Source organism: Narcine bancroftii, chromosome 7 (assembly GCF_036971445.1).
Source record: "Narcine bancroftii isolate sNarBan1 chromosome 7, sNarBan1.hap1, whole genome shotgun sequence".
Classification (NCBI taxonomy): domain Eukaryota; kingdom Metazoa; phylum Chordata; class Chondrichthyes; order Torpediniformes; family Narcinidae; genus Narcine; species Narcine bancroftii.
The window spans coordinates 76,257,525-76,275,504 of record NC_091475.1 but is presented as its reverse complement, the minus strand read 5'-3'; the positions used below and the strand labels follow the sequence as shown (position 1 = coordinate 76,275,504).

The 17,980-nt window shown below is 40.7% G+C and overlaps 1 protein-coding gene and 1 long non-coding RNA gene across 10 annotated transcripts in view; one reads left to right on the top strand and one right to left on the bottom strand.

Moving 5' to 3' along the window:
• Positions 1 to 17,980, top strand: part of LOC138739018 (cilium assembly protein DZIP1L-like) — a 205,379-nt gene that overhangs the window by 10,634 nt on the left and 176,765 nt on the right. For 6 of the 9 annotated variants that reach the window (XM_069890366.1, XM_069890364.1, XM_069890363.1 and 3 more), the window contains exon 1: positions 10,400 to 10,713. The gene's annotated coding sequence lies outside the window, so the exon portion shown is untranslated. Of the gene's footprint in view, positions 1 to 3,619; positions 3,704 to 10,398; positions 10,714 to 17,980 lie in introns of those variants that run through there. The other 3 variants (XM_069890367.1, XM_069890361.1, XM_069890358.1) reach the window with 2 other exon arrangements.
• Positions 1 to 17,980, bottom strand: part of LOC138739020 (uncharacterized) — a 78,936-nt gene that overhangs the window by 6,608 nt on the left and 54,348 nt on the right. The gene's annotated exons all lie outside the window — the stretch shown is intronic.

The window sequence follows — 17,980 nt, the reverse complement described above, 5'->3', positions numbered from 1 at the left end:
TAAGGATGCCCACTATCTCCCTTTTTTTTTGCCTTAGCTATAGAACCTTTAGCCAAGGTGGTTAGGTGATAATGAGATTGAGGGCTTTAACATTAATGATAAAGAACATAAAATTAGACTTTTTGCAGATGATGTAATACTATATCTTACAAACACTGAAAACTCATTTAAAAAAAAGTAAATGAGTATGGGTTAGTATCAGGTTACAGAGTAAATATTGATAAAAGTGAAGTGATGCCAATGATAGTGACAGACTATGTTCAAGTCAAGAAAAGGACAAAATATCAATGGGAGATTGGTGCAATTAAATATTTAGGAATTAATGTTGATAAGAATTTAAATAATTTATTTAAATAAAAAATTAAATTAAAAAATACCTTTATTGAGGAAAATTAAAGAGGATTTAATATGATGGAAAGATTTGCCAATTTCTTTAATAAGACTGATTAATTGTGTGATGACAACTATCTTTCTGAGTATACAATACCTTTTATAATCTTTACCAACTTTTGCATCAATAATGTTTCTTCAGGATTTAAATAAAAGTGTAAGAAAATTTATTTGGAGGGATAAAATGCCTCAGACAGCATTGGAAAAATTATTATTGTTCAACTGAGATTTTTGTTGTCTTGTTATCAGACCAATGAAAAGATTGCATGGGTGCAAATTGAAATGAGTAAAATAGGAGAAAGTCATTCTGAAAATGTTTTATATAAATGGCATGAGGGATTATTAAAAGGAAAATCAGATCCACCAATTTTGAAGCATATACTTAAAGTATAGAATGGAGAACATGTAGAAAGAGGAGTGAAGAATTAACAGTTGGCTAAAATATTAAATCAAAATCCTTTAATTCATTTTACAGTTAATAAATCTTATTTTGATGTTTGGTATAATTGTGCAATAAAAAAGATAAGGTATTTTTGGGGATTTTAAAAAAACTTTTAACCAATTGAATGATAAGTATAACACAATTTTTTCTTATCAATTTAAATCATATTTAAAAAGAAAATTAGGGAGGAATTTCAATTTTCAGAACAGAGTCTATTTGAATATCTAATAACAGATATGTTTATTGAAAGATTTATTACTAATATGTTTATCAAATTACAAGAGACTATTCAGAGAAAGGATTTATTTAAATCTAAATCCAGATGGGAAAAAGTTTTAAATATACAGATTCAAGAAGTATGGTCAAAATTATGAAAGTGTAACTAATACAATTGATATTAGACATCAAATGGTACAATTTAATTTTCTACATCATTTATATTATACTCCATACAAATTACATGCATTTCATTTGAATTGTTCTGATCAATGATTTAGATGTAATAAAGAAGTAGGATCTTTCCTGCATACAGTCTGGCAATGTGAAGGATATAAGTGTTTTATTAGGACAAGTTTTGAAAAAGCAAATTTTGAAGTATCCCAGAGTATTTTTATTGGGAGATGTTTCCCAATTTAAGTTAGATATTTATCAAAAGAAGTTTAAACGTGTAGCAATCTATAGCTGTAACATGGAAATCTGGTGATATTGTGGGGTTGAATAGATGGCGAATAACATATAATTTATGAAATCAATCTGAAAAATTTGATTTGAAAACCTAAAATGGATTTTATTGCTATGACTTTACCTGCAGTGTCCACCACGCCCCCATCCAACTCATCTAATTGGTTATGGTTTAAGATTATTATGTAAACTGCAATTAATTAATTAAAATATATAATTTTATTAGATACACTTTTTTCTTTTTTCCTACTTTTTTGGGGAGGGAGGGGTGGATGGGGTGGGGGGAGAAATATATAAAAACTATTCTTTTTGTGTCGTAGTTTTTATTATTATATTATGGTTAAGTACTGTATATGTTTTGATGTAAATGAAAAATAAATTTTAAAAAATGACAAACATTGGGCCCAGGCCTTCAAGCAGTGAAGCAACCTTCTATTACCACTCCTTCCACAAAGCCAGTTTTGAATACAATGGTATCAATGTGATTTAACCTTCAGTATGTCTACTGCCCTGCTCTCATTAATATTCTTGGTCACTGCTTCATATTTTCCATGCACCAAGCCATTAACTATCCCCATTCAATCTTTGTCTTTTCAAATGCATGTCGATCCAATCCCCCAGACTCATCAATCTTCAAAAAAACTTTTAATCAAATTCCTGAAACATAGTTTGAAACACAATTCTCACTTTTAGTCCATTTCATTCTATGCCTATCTATGTAAATGTCTCTGAAACAGTGTTTGTATCTGACTTCACCACATTATAATGTTTCCTTCTAATCTCCTTTAAAAGTCCTTTCTCTCATCTTAAATCTATGAGTATTTTAATACCCCTGTAATGGGAAAAATATTCTGATAATCTACCCTATAAATGCCTTCATAATTTTATATACTTCTATCAGGCCACCCCTTAGCTGTCTCACTCTGGGAACAATCCAGCCTAACGAATCAGTATAGCTTTTTCCAGTGCATGGAACTTTTGTGTTTCTCATCCCGGTCAATCTCAACCCCAGTACAATTTCTTTCCGGTGGTTTACTGACCACAACTGCATGCAATTCCCCAAAAGTTGCCTCAGTAGTGTTTTGTAAAGTTCCAACAGAATGCCTGTCTTTGCCCTTAATTGTACTTCATGAATTGTTTTTGGATATTTTTTTTCTAAGTTAGATGCAGTCTACCAATGGCATTTATCATTTCCTTTGAAAATTCTCCTTTTAATAAATTACATTACAATAGAATGTATAATGAGAGGTAGGAAAATGTTGATTGCTTTCTCCAGAAAAGGCAACCTGAATGAAGTACAGTGCATGATATTAAGAGAACAGATAGGATGGGTAGGTTGTGTCATTTTTTCTGGGTGGGAAAATGCCAAATACAAGAAGGCAGGAATTTAAGGTGAAAGGGGGAAAAGTTTAAGGATATTTGAAGGGCACTATTGGAAGTGTTGCAAAAAGATACAGTAGCATTGTTTAACAGACAAGAACAGGTAGGGGAATGGAGGGATCTGGAGCAGATCTTAAATTGGCATCAGGAGAGGCATGGGAGGCTGAAGGATTTGTTTCTGTGGTGCACTTGGATAATTTACCTGCAATCTTCTTTGAGGGTTAAATTAACTGGTGTTCTGCAATCTGTTTGTGATTATTAGTGAACATCCTTTGAAGCCATAACAGTGTACATTATGCTATTATTTTCTTTTGGTGTCCAGTATTTTGGTGAATCTCATCACTTGAGTGCAACCATGTCTTTCCGATAGTGCAGTGGCTGGAACTGCACACAGTAGTCCAAGGGTGGTCTAACTGTTGTGTAAAATTATGGCAGATTGACCTTGTTCTTCCAGTTACTGTTTTGATTATCCTTTATTAAATGCTTTTCAATGTTTATTTACAAAGCATATACTGCCAAGATTATAGAACATGGAACAGCACACCACAGAAACAAACCTTCTGATCTACCTTGTCTGTTATCCATGATGTCAAATGATGTCAATGTTTTGTTTTCAACCAGCAATATGCTTAACTAAAGTTATTGCTCCTGGATGAGAAAGAAAATCTGTTTGATTTGTAATTTCTTTTTTTCCAGTGAAGTGTTTTGTTTTGTCTTTATTTACAGTGTCAATATTGTGAAAAAATTTGAATGAACTATTATTTTATACAAAGACGCTTTGACGTTGACATCTGGATCAAATTGATGTTGGTGAGTATTGATGATCATCTTGAATTTAGATGAGATTCTACCTTCAAAATTTATATACATATGTCCCTGCTACAATGGGAATGGTGGAAATTACTAGAATAAGATCCAGAGAGAAGAAATGGAACCAGATTAAGATCATTTAATTAAGTAAAGGGATTTGGAAAATAAAGCTGCTATTACTCATGGTGATAACTTTGCATCTTTTATATGCAAATCACAGGTGTATTTGCTGATCTTATCATTGAGTAAATTCAAAATTGGCTTGTTCATGGGAAGCAGCAGGTCCTGGTAGAGGATGCTGAGACTTGTTTTTGATGTCTTTCTTCTTCTTTGGCTTGGCTTCGCGGACGAAGATTTATGGAGGGGGTAAAAAGTCCACGCCAGCTGCAGGCTCGTTTGTGGCTGACAAGTCCGATGCGGGACAGGCAGACACGATTGCAGCGGTTGCAGGGGAAAATTGGTTGGTTGGGGTTGGGTGTTGGGTTTTTCCTCCTTTGCCTTTTGTCAGTGAGGTGGGCTCTGCGGTCTTCTTCAAAGGAGGTTGGTTTTTGATGTATGTATTTGAGTATGACATTTGGGATGTCACATAGCAACTGTACAAACAATGGTTTGACTGCATTTGAAGATTGAAGATAATTTTATTGTCATGTAATTAAAAATGTAATATTACATGAAATTGCAATTAGTCTGTGTAAGGCAGACAAAGATTTGCCATCAGAGGCAATTGCCCCAGGCTAACATCAGGCTGGCACTGGAGGGACTGAGCACTATGATTAGCAGCCATGACACACCACATCCTGATGCCTTCCTGATCATTGTGATGGACTTCAATCAGGCCAACCTGAAGAAGACTCGAACAAACTACCCATCAACATGTCACATGAGAGATCAGAGGAGCCAACACACTCTACCACTGCTACACCACCATGAAGAACGCCTACCAAGCCATACCTCGACCACTGTTCGGCAAGTCTGATCATCTGGCTGTACTTCTACTCCTGTGTACAAGCAGAGAGTGAAGACCACAGCACCAGTGGTGAAGACAGTATGGCTGAGGGAGGTAGAGGAGCATCTGCAGGACTACTTTGAATAGGTGGATTGGACAATATTCAAAAATTTATCCTTAGACTTGAACGAATTGCAGTGTGTCACTGATTTCATCAAGACCTGCATGGACAAGTGTGTGCCCACGCACACATGGTGGGTGTTCCCTAACCAGAAGCCTTGGATAATTTAGACTATTTGCAACCAGCTGAGAGTGAGATCAAGGGTGTTTAAGGCCCGATATCCAGATCTCTGTAAGAAGTCCTGGTACAACCTGTGGAAGACTATCTCTGAAACAAAATGGCAATTCTAGAGGAAGCTAGAGACAGATACACGCCAGCTATGGCATGGCGTGCAGGCCATTACAGCCTACAAAGTGAGCGCTGTGATGTTTCATTACCTGACGAGCTGAACACCTTCTATACCTGCTTTGTGAAGGAGAACCCAACAATGCCTTGTAAAAGCTGAGAGCTCTGTCTCTGAGGCCGACATCAGAACATCATTCAAGAAGGTGAACTCTTGCAAGACTTTAGGCCATGATGGCCAATGTGGCAGGGTTCTGAAAATCTGTGCCAACTACCCAGAGTGTTCATGGACATTTTCAACTTCTCATTGCTGCAGTCAGAGCTTCCCACCTATTTCAAAAGGGTATCAATCATCCTGGTGCCCAAGAAGAGTAGTGTGAGCTGCCTCAATGACTATTGCCCTTTAGTATTAACTTCGATTGTGATGAAATGCTTTGAGAGGTTGGCCAAGGCCAGGATTAACATGTACCCAAGCAAAGACTGGATCCATTGCAATTGGCTTATCGTCACAATCGCTGCACAGCAGAAACAACATTACTGGTTCTCCATTCAGCTGTGAATAACCTCAAAAACAGCAACTCATACATAAGGCTGCTTTTCATTGACCACAGCTCCGCCTTCAACACCATTATTCCCTCAGTGCTGATCAAGAAGCTCCAAATCCTAGGCCTCAACAGCTGGATCCTTGACTTCCTTATCGGAAGATCACAGTCAGTATGAATTGGAAACAATGTCTCTTCCTTATTGACTGTCTGCACAGGTGCAACTCAAGAATGTGTGCTTAGCCCACTCACTATATACATAGGAACATAGGAACATAGGAAGTAGGAACAGGAGTAGGCCTAAAATGGCCCATCGAGCCTGCTCCGCCATTTAATACGATCATGGCTGATCTAATTTATGACCTAACTCCACCTACCTACCTTCTCCCCTAATTCCTCTATCATGTAAAAATTTATCTAACCGAATTTTAAATATGTTTAATGAGGCAGCCTCAACCACTTCCCTAGTTAGAGAATTCCAAACATTCACTACTCTCTGGGAAAAACTATTTTTCCTCATCTCTGTCCTAAATCTACTCCCCCGAATCTTGAGACTGTGTCCTCTCATTTTAGTTTCCCCAACCAGCTCAAAAAACCTTCCTACATCTATCCTATCCATACCCTTCATAATCCTATATGTTTCTATAAGATCTCCTCTCATTCTTCTGAACTCGAGCGAATACAATGCTAGATGATTTAGTCTTTCATCATAAGCCAACCCCTTCATCCCAGGGATCAACCTAGTAAACCTCCTCTGGACCGTCTCCAAAGCCAGGATATCCTTCCTCAAATATGGAGACCAGAATTGGACACAGTACTCCAGGTGCGGTCTCACCAGTACCTTATACAGTTGCAACATTACCTCCCTACTCTTGAATTCAATTCCTCTAGCGATGAAGGCCAACATTCCATTTGCCTTCTTAATAACCTGCTGCACCAGCAACCTAACTTTTTGCGATTCATGACTATGTGGCCAGGCTTACATACAATTCTACCTACAAATTTTCTGATGACACCACAGTTTATGGCAGAATCACAAACAGAAATAAGGAAGCTTACAGGAGGAAGATAGATCAGCTTGTTGAATGGTGTCACATGAACAACCTTGCACTCAACATTAGCAAGGGCAAGGAGATGATTGAGAACTTCAGGAGGAAGTCAGGACAGTGATGGTTTGAAAACCACTGCTTGACTCTAGGCTGAGCTTTAGTAAGGCCCCCACCCTTCCTACCCTTTAAATAGAATAAAGTAAAATTGTTTCATTTATTAGCCTTTGGGTGTGAAGCCCTCACATATTCTAAATTTATCCTCTGGGTATATGCTGGGATGGAATCAAACATTTTGGTGCTTGTATTTTGGTAATGGACATTTTGGCAAAAAAGTCTTGTAGCCCTTCAGACATCTTGACACCAACAGTTTGGTGCTGGACATTTTGGCTTGGCTTCCTGCCCCACTGGCCAAGGTCCCACCGCACTGCCTGGTGTGGCAACACTGCCTGACCCCCCTAGCATTGCAACACTGCCTGAACCCCTGGTGTTTCAGAAGGACCCTTCCCCAGGAAATCACTCCCATGCAAACAAGGGCTTTACATAGCTTTTAATATTTAAACTATTAAAAGCAATTGGGGTACAATCAGAAACAAGGGCCTTTGGTCATTCTGCATCTGTGGGGAAAGGAAAACAATATTTTGGTCCACCATGATTTCTTTTTACAGTCGAATAATCACCTGACCTTTCATCCCATATCCCTCTTGAGGAACAACTGATGGCATCTGAGAATGTCACCACCTCGGGAAGAGAGGGGGTTACATTGGAAATGATGGCTCCTGAGGGGCGAGAGCTCCCGGCTTGCTTTGCATGAACTGCTGCTTGTCTGAATTTGAGGCAGGGCAGCATGAGCTGCCTTCCCTCACACTTTGGGCTCTGCATCTCCAGATGTTGATCCCAGACCACACTGGGCTGGTGGAGGGAGACAAGGAAAATATCTCCCCACCAGTGTGCCTTTAGCCTTGGTTCAAATTAGTGATGAGTGAGACAGGGAGATCCTGTACTCACTGAATAAGGAGGAGCAGCCACAAAGAGTGGAGGAGCACCTCAGCCTCAAAGCCCCACTAATCCAGGAACAGATACTGGTATGTCGGGCTTCCTAACATGTCTCACTGACTCCTACCCAAGGTGCAGTGGTGGCCCACAATCTCTGGTATCAGCTTCTGAACAGAGCTCGTTTCAGAAACACAGCAGTACACTGGACATAGTCTGTGTATCAGTGTCTATGCACAGGACACCGATTGGAAATGTCAGTGTTTGGACTCTTAACACGGTTTGTGTACATTGTGCATGGCTTGTGTATCATCTTGTCTAAGCTGGGCATGGAGTGCAGCAATGCGATGAGATGGAGTTGGCCAATAGATGGTGAATGTGGCAGGTGGGTCAAAATGTCCAGCACCAAATTGTAGTCATCAAACTGAGGGACAAAATGTCTGGTGCCAAAATGTCCTAAACCTGTGTTGGGAATACACCAGTTGGTGTTTGGTTGAAGGAGGGGAGGAAATTTTTTAAATTAAAATCAAACAAAACTTTACAGAAGCTGTCCGCTAGCCCTGAATAATTTGAAAAGTCTATTAGTTACAAAAGGATAAATACAATCAGTTCTTTTTTAAAAAAAGTCTAGAATAAAATAACACAGGAGAAGGGAGAGTCTTTTTTAAAAAAAAGTGAACCTCCCTTGAGCAATGCTGCATGACTGAGCTGAACTCTGCTGCAGGAGGCAAACCTCAGACTTGTGTGTGCGCATACAAATGCGAGCATTGATTGACGTGTAGTATTGGGACCAACGGAGCCTGAATTAAGAGATGGGACTGAGACCTTGTTGCTGATTAACAGGTGAACACGGTACCTCTGCGAGCTTTGATTGACGGGTGGACCCAGGACTAATAGGAGCCCATATTGACGTGAATGTGACAGGCCCCCATACCTTCTGGGCCCCTAGACTTCAGCCTACTCGGCATGATGGTTAATCCGCCACTGTCAGGAGAACACGATCCAGTCCTCATTGAGGGCTCAGTAGTGGTGAAAGTCAAGAACTTCAGATACCTGGGTGTTAACATCGCTGAGGATCTGTCCTGGAGACATGATGTCAATGCAATCATGAAGAAGGCTCACCAACGGCTTTGTGAGGTGTTTGAGGAGATATGGTATGTCACTGAACACTCAAAACCTTCTACAGGTGTACTGTGGAGAGCATTCTGGTTGGTTGCATCACTGTGATGCAACCAGGACAACAACAAAAGGTTATTAACTCAGCCTGCAACATCACAGGCACCAGACTTTACTCTATTCAGGACATTTCCAAGAGGTGGTGTCTTAATAAAGCAGCTTCTATCCTCAAGGACCCAACAGCCATCAGGGTAAAAATTACAAGGAGCCTAAAGATGAACATTCATTGGCCCAAGAACGGCTTCTTCCCCACTGCCATCAAATTCCTGAATGATCAATGAACCAAAGACATTGCCTTACTTTGACTTTTCGTCCACTATTTATTGTTGTAAGGTGGTTTATATGAATGTTTGGACTGTGAAGCTGCCGCAAAACAACAAATTTTGTGACTTGTTCCCGACAATAAATTCTGAATCTGATTCTGACTCTGATATGCTGAGCTCAGATGGGTCTGGTCAGCATGGACGAATTGAGCCGAAGGTCCCATTCGTGTGCTGTTATGACCATGTTCACATGTTAGGATGGCAGAGCATAATTTATGAAACTGAATAAAAATGAAGAAAAACTGCAGAAACTGATCATTTAAAATAACAGCAAATTATGCTGGAAACACACTGCAGCTCAATCTGCATCAGTGCTAAGCAAAGCAAGCAAAGTCTGACTTCTGACAAGCTGTTAGTGACCTGAAACATTAATTTTTTTTCCTCTTCCCACAGAGTGACCTAACCTGATGAGTATATGCAGTTCATATGTAGATTGCACTTGTGTATGTAAAAATAAGCTCATTGTAATTTATAGCATTTCTGTTTTTGTAATGCAATTGAATACTGGTTCAATTTTACTGTGTGTGCAGTCCTGTGTTACAGCCTTATCATCTCATTTTTAGATATGTGTAGTTGTGCTACTAGCAAGTCTCTTTGTACTCTTTTTAATTTTTTTTAGATATACAGCACGATAACAGGTCATTTCAGCTCACGAGTCTGTGCCACCCAATTTACACTCAATTAACCTACACCCCCATTATGTTTTGAATAATAGAAGGAAACTGGAGCTCCCGGGAGGGGGGGAAAACCATGCAGACATGGGGAGAACATAAAAAGTCCTTACAGACAGCGTGGGATTCGAACCCCAGACCTAATCACTGGTGCTGTAAAGGCGCTATGTTAACTGCTACGCTAACATTGCCATGATTTTGTAAGTCTCTAACATTGAAGTGAAAATATTGTTACTTCCTTGGGCCTCTGTACATCTGATGATTGATCATTGAAAAACGGAATAACAAAAGGAAAATATTGACTGTGGACCAAGCTATTCATGAAGTTTAACAAGGGTGAACCAAACAGAAGTTGGGTTGCAGTCATGATTCATACAGTGGAAACCATTGTACTGTGGTGCATTGGGTTTAAATCAGGCATTTTATTGGAAGGCCATTCAAGAAGAATGGCCATCAAATTCCTTTTACACCCAAAGGGAAAGATGGCTGTTGAAATCAACCAACTGAATTAGTGCCAGATGATCTCCCTGTTGCCTTTACTCACTTGCAAAAGTTGGCATCGTGAAAATTTCCATCTTTATGACATCACAGTAGGTTGATTACATAGATGTTAACAGTAGTGTTACTTGCACATCATGGAACAAGAAGAAAGTCAAATGTTGTGTGACTCCGAAGATTAAAGCAAGCAATCAAACATTTTTTAACCATCTGCTTTGAAGTGGATGTCAATATTGTAATTAACATTAATTAAATTGGATCAAAGAAGCAATGACTTATCCATATTGCTGTAAGCTAAGGGGCCAGGTTTCATGTTAGTTTTTGAATGTGAACTTGGTTCACAAAAAATAATCCTTTAATATTCAACCTGGAAATATAGGAAAGACGACGTGATTGCTGGTCCGTTGCCTATGTAAGTAATGTCCTATTTGAGTTTGGATTCTTAACAGTCGCATTCGGGTCATTGATGCGTCTTTTTGCAGATTTGTAGTCATGTCTGTAATGTGAAGTTTAGGTAAATTACAATCATATATAAAAATAATAAATATTGTAATAAATAGTTGAAACGGAGGGTAATATGAGCAGTTCCGTCAGTCATTCAGCAGTCTCACTGCCCATGGGAAGAAACGGTTCCTCAGCCTGCAGGTTCTAGCTCTGATAGTCTTGCATCCCTTTCCCAACAAGAGTAGCTGAAAGATAGTGGTCCTCAATTATTTTTATGTGCTCCTCAAACAACTACTTTGTTGATCATGTAGATGGGGGAGGGAAAGGAGGGAGACCCTAGTGATCCTCTCTGCCACTTTTATGGTCCTGTGGATTGACCTCTGATCCACTTCTCTACAGCAACCATACCACACTGTTACCCTCTCACTAGAGCTCTTGTAAACAGTTAACAGGATGGTGGCCAGTAGTCTTGTCCACCTCTATCTTCTCAGGAAGTTCCTGGTCTTCCTGAAGTTCAATTATCTCCTTTGTCTTGCCAATATTCCTTAAACCTCATGTATTTGTACAAACTTGAGAAAACAGTTCTGAGTGAATCCTGGAGAGGAGGCCGAGGGATGTAGATGATATCAATAGTCATAGTCTTTTTTCCAGGAAAGTGGAGTTTAAAACTAGAGAACCAAGATTTCAGGTGAGAGGAGAAAGGTTTAAAAGGGACTTGAATGGCACTCTTTTCCACACCAAGGGTGGTGGATAATTGGAATGAGCTTTCAGAGGAAGTGGTAGAGGCAGGTACAACTGCAAATGATATTTAGACAAGTACACAGATTAGTTTAGAAGGATATAGACCAAACATCAGAAGGTGGATAACTTGGTTGGTGTGGATAAGTTGGGATGAAGGGCCTCTGATGTAAAGCTCTATGACCCTAGTTCAAAAAATTGAACTTGGAGTATACAGGTGATAGAGACCTGTGATCTTCAAGAGAAAAAGTCCGGTATGTAGATGGTTTAGAGAGTAGACGTCAAGTTACAGTCACATAGAACCTCAGGGCCAAATGAGGGGAGGATATACACCACAAATGGTAAACACAGGATAGTACAGAGGAATATTAATATATGTTTCAAAATCCCTGAAGGTGGCAGCACAGGTAGATAAGAATGCTTGTCCTCAATACCTGGGAATTACCGTATTAGAGCAGGAAGATCCTTGTAACACAGAAGTTAAACCACTGGTGGAATATTGCGTGCATATATCACTGCGCTGTGGGAAGAGCACAGGAGAAATAAAACCATAATATTTAAGGTTGTCCGGGGGAATAAAGATTTCTTCATTTGAGGTCATCATCACACTCCTACCACCTTGATCTGGTACCACCATTTTCTTCTTTCTCTCAAATCTTCCCTCCCAACCCCGCAGGTGGTCTTTCCCTCTTTCTGTCTCTGTAGCTCCCATGTTCTGTTCAATACCCATAAGATACAGGAGCAGCAGTGGTCCACAGCCCATTGAGTCCATTGCCATTCCATCATAAGATGATCCATTCTTCCACTCAGCCCCACTCCCTGATTTCTCTCATATCACTTGAATATTCAGATACCTATTGATCTCTGCCTTAAATACACCCAATAACGTGGCCTCCACAGCTGCTGTGGTAGCAAATTTCAGAGGTTCACCACTCTCTGGCTAAAGAAATTCCTCCTTTTATAATGGGCTCACTTCAGTCCTGAAGTTGTGCCCTCTTTTCCTAGACTTCCCCACAATGGGAAATGTTTACTATATTTACTCTGTCCAGGCTTTTCAACATTCAAAATGTTTCTATGAGGCACTCCCTCTTGTTCTGAACTCCAAGGAATACAGTCCAAGAACCACCAGAAGTTCCTCCAATACCAACTCATCCTTCCTTTTCAAACATGAGCCTAAAACTGAACCCAGCACTCCAACTGAGGCCTCACCAGTGCCTTATAAAGCTCAATATCACATTCATGATCCTGTATCCTATTCTTCTAGATTTGAATGCCAGCATTGCAATCACCGCCTTCACCACCAACTCAACCTAGAGGTTGACCTTTAGGGCATCCTGCATGAGGACTCCCAAGTCCCTTCGCACTTACGAATTTTCTCTCCATCCAAATAATAGCCTGCCCTTTTATTCTTTCAAGTTCATGACCATCTTCTTGCCAACATTGTATGTCATTTGCCATTTCTTTGCCCATTCTCTTAATCTATCAAATTCTCTCTGCAGTCTTTAGTTTCCTTATCACCATCTTCCCCTACACCCATCTTTGTATCATCTGCAAACTTAGCCACCAAGCCTTTTATTCCACAATCCAAATCATTAGCACGCAATATAAAAAGAAGTGGCCCCAACACTGACTCCTGCAGAACACCACTGGTACCTGGTAGCCAACCAGAATAGGATTCCTTTATTCACACTCTCTGTTTCCTGATGTTCATCCAATGTTCTATCCATGTTAGTATCTAGCCTGTAATTTCTGGGATCTCATCATGTAAAGCAGCCTCATGTGGCTTGCCAAAGACCTTTTGAAAATCCAAATATACAACATCCACTGCATTTACTTTGTCTAACCTGTTTGAGATTTCCTCAGAAAATTGAAGCAGATTTGTCAGGCAAGATTTTCCCTTAAGGAAAACATGCTGACTTTGGCCTATCTTGTCCTGCACATCCACAAGCTCTGTAACCTCCTCCTTGATGATCGACTCCAACAACTTGCCAACCTCTAATGTCAGGATAACAGGACTATAATTTCCTTTCTGCTGCCTCCCTTTCTGTTTAAATAGTGAAGTGACCTTCACAAAATTCCATTCCTCTGGAACCATTCCAGAATCTAATGATTCTTGGAATATCATTACTAATGTCTCCATAATCTCTATAGCAATGGCTTTCAGAACATGAGGGTGCATTCAATCTGGTCTGTGAGACTTATCTACCCTTAGGTAATTCAGTTTCCCAAGCACCTTCTGGTAATCGTGACTGCACTCGCCTCTCTTCCTACACATCTGCTAATGTCTTTCACACTGAAGACTCATTCAGTTCCTCTTACATCTCCTTGTCTCCCATTACAATTTATTCAGCATCATTTTCTATATTCTTCCCTCTTTTTTACTCTTAATTTACTTTAAAAAGCTTTCTTTATGTTTGTTACTTTCCTTTCAAAGTTCAACTTTTCCTAATGACTTTCTAAGTTCCCTTCTGAAAGCTATTAAGTTTCCCACTTCTCTGTCTTACCACTTTTTTTCTTCCTTCTTCTCTTTTTCTTTTATTTTGGCTTTGACTTTTCTTGTCAGTCACTGTTGTCATTTTTCCATTCAAATATTTCTTTCTGTCTAACACCTTCCTTATTTCTCACAGGAACTCCAGCTATTGCTACTTTGCTGTCCTCCCTCTCATACATCTCTAATCCCCTTTATTACACTGGGATACTGACACCTCTGATTTTAGTGTCTCCCTCTAATCTATAGGGTGCCTCCTAAGGGCTCCCTTACCAACACTGGTTCATTGCACGATACCAAATCCAGAATTGCCATTTCACTGGTCAGCTCAGTCACAAACTATTCTAAGAAGCCATTCTCTACATTCCTGCTCTTGTGATCCAGCACCAATCTAATTTTTCTCAATCAACCTGCATATTGAAATCCCAATTTCTATTGTAATATTTCCCTTTTAGCGTGCCCTCTCTACCTCCCTCTGTAGTTTGCACACTACATCCTGACTACTATTTAGAGGTCTGTTTACATCTCTCATTAGGGTCTTTTTATGCACAGAGATTCTATTTTTCTGATCCAATATCTCCTCTCTCCAAAGATTTCATTCCATTTTTAACCAGCAGAACCTCCCCACCCCTTCTGCCTACCTTCCTGTCCTTCTGATACATCAAGTATCCATGGATATTTAGGTCCCAACTGTTGTCTTCTTTCAGCCACAGCTCAGTGATGGTCACATTGTCATACCTGCCAACTTCCAGCTGTGCTAAAAGATCATCAACTTTCTTTCTTATTCAGAGGACTTTTAAATACAAGACCTTCAGTGCTGTATTCATGACCTTTTTCAATTTTGTTCCAAAGTATTCCAATTTAAATCCTTAAATCTTACAATTTTGTCCTACTGACTACCTATCATGGACATGTTCAATCTCTCATTACTGGAGAACGAGGTTTCCACCTGCCTCAAAAGGGCAACAATCGTGTCCGAGAAAAACAGAGAAGTGTCTCAATGACTACCTCCTAGTAGCCCTATCACCTGTCTCCTGTAATGAAATGCTTTGAGAGGTCTGTCATGGCAAGAATGAAATTGTACTTAAGTAAAGTCCTGAACCCACTGCAATTTGCCAATGACCGCAATCGCTGCACAGGAGATGCAATCTCACTGGATCTCCATTCAGGTCTGGATCAGCTCAACAACACCTATATGAGGCTGATTTTCATCAACTATAGCTTAGTTTTCAACAACACCATACCCTCAGCAACCTTCAAAACCTGAACACCTGTACCTCCCTCTGCAACTGGATGCTTGACTTCTTCATCAGAAGACCACAGTCATTGTGAATCATAAACAACGTCTCCTCCGCACTGACAATCAACACAGGTGCACCTCAAGGATGTGTGCTTAGCCTACTGTTCTACTCTCTCTGCACCCATGATTGTGTGGCTAGGCACAATTCAAATGCCATGTACAGATTTTCCAATGGCACCACAGTTGTCAGCAGAATCATAGATGGCAATGAAGAAATGTACAGGAGTGAGATAGATCAGCTGGTTGAGTGGTGTCACAACAACAATTTTGTACTCAATGTAAGCAAAACTAAGGAATTGATTGTGGACTTTGTGTATGTACTCACACAATTAAGACTTGGAGACGTGATGCTTTCTCATCCTTTATTAGACTAATGTGGCTATTGACACACAGGGTTATATTTATAAAGGGTGACATCAAGATGTAGGCATCTTGATGTCCAGCAGAGGGCGGGCTTATACCCAACTCTCTTCCCCCACCAGTAAGTGCTGACTGGGCCCCTCCGAATTAATAAGATTACATTAGGCCCAGGACTACAAGTAAGAATTAGAATACATCTCAAGAGTTATTATTATAAAAGGGAAAGTATTTAATAATAATCAGGGCACATAGTCCTTAAAGCAGTCATGTGATCTTCTTTCTCTTTTGGACTGCCTCAGCATGGTTTGCTGTGCCAGTCTTTGCTCTGGACCTGTAGATAGTTGAGTCGGCGGTGACTGCCTATCTTCGCTGTCCTCCTGGCTGTGTGTCTCAGTTTCTGGACTCCTCACTGGACTGCTCGATTCAGCGACTGTCTCTGCCCCCCCCCCTCACTCGGCCTGAGAGGTGGGAGGGTCAGGGCAGGCCATGGAAGATCTGGTTCCACCTCCTCCAGTTCATGAGGCAGTTCATGGATCTTTTTCCCCACTAGAACAGAGTATGAGCAGGGGCTCAATTTTTGAAATATAACTCCTACGAACCATAGGTCTTTATATTCTCTATAATCTTGTACCACGTCTGTGGCAATGCTGTTTTTTTTGCAATTGGAGACCCAGATCAGGATTAACTGTGGACAACTTGGACCATAGGTGCAGCCAAACGTTAGTTCTTCTGGTGTGCGTTTTGTGGTAGAATGCGGCGTGTTTCTGAACCCCAATAGGAAATCTGCGATTTTTGTGTGTCCAGGAGGCATTTAGAAGTTTCATGGTTTTCATTGCTTTTTTGAAATTTTGTACAAAACGTTCCCTGTCCCCACTAGTACTTGGGTGAAAGGGTGCAGACAAAATATGTCTGATATTGTTGTCGTGCATAAATTTTAGAAAATGTTCTGATGTAAATTGAGGCCATTGTCCATAACTAATTCATGAGGCAATCCATAAGTGGCAAAGATAGCTTGTAGACAGTCAATTGTGGGATCTGCTTTGGTATTTTTCAGTTGTGAAACTACCTGCCATTTGGAGTGTGCATCCACAGCTATTAGGAAAGCCTCACCCATAAATGATCCAGTGAAGTCTACATGATTTGGATGGCCATTTCCATGGGTTAGCTTCGGCTTGCGGAATTTTTGGCTGCATTGAAGTACTTTGCATTCTGTTACTGTTGTTTCAATATCTCTGTTTATGAAGGGCCACCAGACATGCATCTGGGCCAGTGCCTTCATTCGTACCATTCCTGGATGGTTGTGCTGCAGTTCTGATGACATGGTAGTTTGCCATTTAGCTGGAATAATTGTACAGGTACCCCATAGTAAACATTCTTCTTTGACTGATAGTTCATGGTGGTGTGTGTGGTAAGGTTTTAGATCTTCTGGGATGACTTCAGATTCAGGCCACCCATTAAGGGTGAAGTATAGGATCTTGCATAATGTTGCTTCTTTTCAGGTTTTCTTTGTGATCATCTGGGCTGTAATAGTGTAAGGCCTTACCAGTAATCACAAAGACTAGGTTGAGGAAACGATAGGCCTTAATACACAGAAGAACCTTGCTGGCCTGGATCCCACAATGGAATGGTGGCAAGGGAGAGGTTGCTCGACCTTTATGGCCACGGGGGAGGAGTCATAGGGTATGAGTCATCTGTGGCGGGCCAGCTCCACATATACAACAGGGAATGACAACTATATACAATGGAGGAAACATATCACCACATTCACCCCTCCTTTTAGAACAGAACCCCCCCCCCCCGACCTGGAACAGAAAAACTACCAAGACTAAAGATTCAGTCTCACCGGTGACCTCCTCTGTCTACGGGACCTGCGGGAGCTGTTCTGCCTGCTAGGTGTCCACAGGCGGTGTTACCAATGGACTAGACTGAGAGGGTACTGTCTGGTTTGGGGCTATGTCAGTCACAGAACTGAAGGGAGGCAGGGTCAGTGCCTTAAGGGGAGCCTATCCCCTTGGAGTGTGGTCTGCGAGGGGTGGTATCCCAGGCAAGTCTGCGCCTAACCATGAGTCCCATTGCAGAGTAGTGTGAAATGTAGTATGAACAGGGGTGTAACGAGTGGTTCCAGGCTCTCCAGCATGCGCCAGATCCCGGATGGGTACAGTGTCCTCGTGGCCGTTGGGGTATACTGAGGGTTCACATGAATGAGGCGCACCTTCTCGACCAATGGGTTAGTCTTATGGCCCCTCATGTGCCTCCTGAGCAGGACTGGACCTAGTGTCGCCAACCATGCGGGGATTTTGCGACTTCCTAGGGAAGGCAAGCATGCATTTGTTAAGGGTGGTGTTCATG